The 2,500-nt window shown below is 50.0% G+C and overlaps 1 long non-coding RNA gene across 1 annotated transcript in view; it reads right to left on the reverse strand.

Annotated features, from left to right (window-relative positions):
• The window catches only part of LOC137780669 (uncharacterized), an 18,895-nt gene extending 17,491 nt beyond the window's left edge, over positions 1 to 1,404 (reverse strand). The window contains exon 1 of the long non-coding RNA XR_011077155.1: positions 1,285 to 1,404. This is a non-coding gene — a long non-coding RNA (uncharacterized lncRNA). The remainder of the gene's footprint in view (positions 1 to 1,284) is intronic.
• Positions 1,405 to 2,500: the final 1,096 nt, after the last annotated feature.

Here is a 2,500-nt window from a genome sequence, read left to right on the forward strand (position 1 = left end):
AGCAAGAGCTCTGAGGACCAGACCGGACCTGGATCCCTGTGGACCTGATCACATGACCAGACATGCAACCCTGAAGGGGGGAACTCTTGTCGTGGGTCAGACCGGCTGCACAAGACCTGGACCAGGACCACAACCCGGATCCTGATAGCAAGACAGTATCAGATGCACCGATGGGCGAGAACAAGCCTCAGACTCCATCAGTCCTCAGACCCTCCATCAGCTCTCAGACTCCATCAGTCCTCAGACTCCATCAGTCCTCAGACCCTCCATCAGCTCTCAGACTCCATCAGCTCTCAGACTCCATCAGCTCTCAGACTCCATCAGTCCTCAGACTCCATCAGTCCTCAGACTCCATCAGTCCTCAGACCCTCCATCAGCTCTCAGACTCCATCAGCTCTCAGACTCCATCAGTCCTCAGACTCCATCAGCTCTCAGACTCCATCAGTCCTCAGACTCCATCAGTCCTCAGACTCCATCAGCTCTCAGACTCCATCAGTCCTCAGACTCCATCAGTCCTTAGACCCTTCATCAGTCCTCAGACTCCATCAGCTCTCAGACTCCATCAGTCCTCAGACCCTCCATCAGTCCTCAGACTCCATCAGTCTTCAGACCCTCCATCAGTCCTCAGACCCTCCATCAGTCCTCAGACTCCATCAGTCCTCAGACCCTCCATCAGTCCTCAGACTCCATCAGTCCTCAGACCCTCCATCAGTCCTCAGACCCTCCATCAGTCCTCAGACTCCATCAGTCCTCAGACTCCATCAGTCCTCAGACTCCATCAGTCCTCAGACCCTCCATCAGTCCTCAGACTCCATCAGTCCTCAGACCCTCCATCAGTCCTCAGACCCTCCATCAGTCCTCAGACCGTCCATCAGTCCTCAGACTCCATCAGTCCTCAGACTACATCAGTCCTCAGACTACATTAGCTCTCATCATTCCGGCTGCAGAGAGGATGAGGATGAGGAAGGTGACAGGAGTTAATGAAGCTTCTCTCGCACAGGCACGCGCGCGCGCTCCTGCCTCTTCGGCTGTTTGTTGTGGTCGCTGCGCGTGCGGGTGACCTGCTGATTGACAGCCATCAATCAAAGCTGCCAAACACGCACGCGCTGCAGAAAAAACCCAGCTTTCATCCTGTGCACTTCTCTACTTCACATACACGCACGCGCAGCGGACCAGCGGAGCACCGGGCTCGCATGCACGCGCGCACGCACACAATCGGTCGCCGGGCGGAGGCGCGGGGTTTCCTGCAGGAAAAAAACGCCAGAAGAAGAAGAAGAAACTCACCTCCGCGGGAACGGGAGACTCGCAGCCGGGCGCGCGCACGGTAATCCAGCACAAGCCCGGTTCTTCCCACAGAGAACCCTCCCCGGTACCGAGCCGCTTCCGGTATAATCCAGCCGTCCAGTCCGGTCCAAACGGCACAATGAGGCGTCTCTCCGCGACGGCGAGGCTCCGGCTCCAGGCCACGCCCTCCTCGTTAACATAACAGACACCACAACCAATCAGAGGGCGGGTCCGCTCCGCGCCACGCCCTCCTCGTTAACATAACAGACTTCAGAGCCAATCAGAGGGCGGCACCGCCGCCACCTGACTCCACCCCTGTGCAATTTATTGGTACTGTATTAAATGATAACAATATAATAATATTAACAAAGAGGGAATAACAATAATAACAGCAATAATAACAATAACAATATTAACAATAATAACAACAATAGTAACAATAATGAATCTTCTCATTAATAAAACACAATAACAAATAAATATATATATATATATATATATATATATATATATATATATATATATATTTTAGTATTCTTCATATTTATATGTTTTCTTGAAATAAATAATCATATCAATTAAATAATGTTAAAAATCTTTACTGTAAAAATAACACTTCCTCCTCGAGCTGCTTATGAAAAACAAGGAATTACAGATATGATGTCTGAGGAATCAACTTATGATTCTGCTTCAGTTATCGTTCCTGATGAAACTGTGACGCCTGCATCTTCCTTCTGTCCTTGTGTCCTAGTGACTTTGTGTCCTAGTGTCCTTCTGTCCTAGTGTCCTTCTGTCCTTGTGTCCTAGTGACTTTGTGTCCTAGTGTCCTTCTGTCCTTGTGTCCTAGTGACTTTGTGTCCTAGTGTCCTTCTGTCCTAGTGTCCTTCTGTCCTTGTGTCCTAGTGACTTTGTGTCCTAGTGTCCTTCTGTCCTAGTGTCCTTCTGTCCTTGTGTCCTAGTGACTTTGTGTCCTAGTGTCCTTCTGTCCTAGTGTCCTTCTGTCCTTGTGTCCTAGTGTCCTTTTGTCCTTGTGTCCTAGTGACTTTGTGTCCTAGTGTCCTTCTGTCCTAGTGTCCTTCTGTCCTTGTGTCCTAGTGTCCTTTTGTCCTTGTGTCCTAGTGACTTTGTGTCCTAGTGTCCTTCTGTCCTAGTGTCCTTCTGTCCTTCTGTCCTAGTGCCCTTGTGTCCTTGTGTCCTAGTGTCCTTCTGTCCTAGT

The sequence above is a fragment of the Clinocottus analis genome, unplaced genomic scaffold (assembly GCF_023055335.1).
Source record: "Clinocottus analis isolate CAN_PGR_092001 unplaced genomic scaffold, fCliAna1.0.p SCAF_81, whole genome shotgun sequence".
Classification (NCBI taxonomy): Eukaryota; Metazoa; Chordata; class Actinopteri; order Perciformes; family Cottidae; genus Clinocottus; species Clinocottus analis.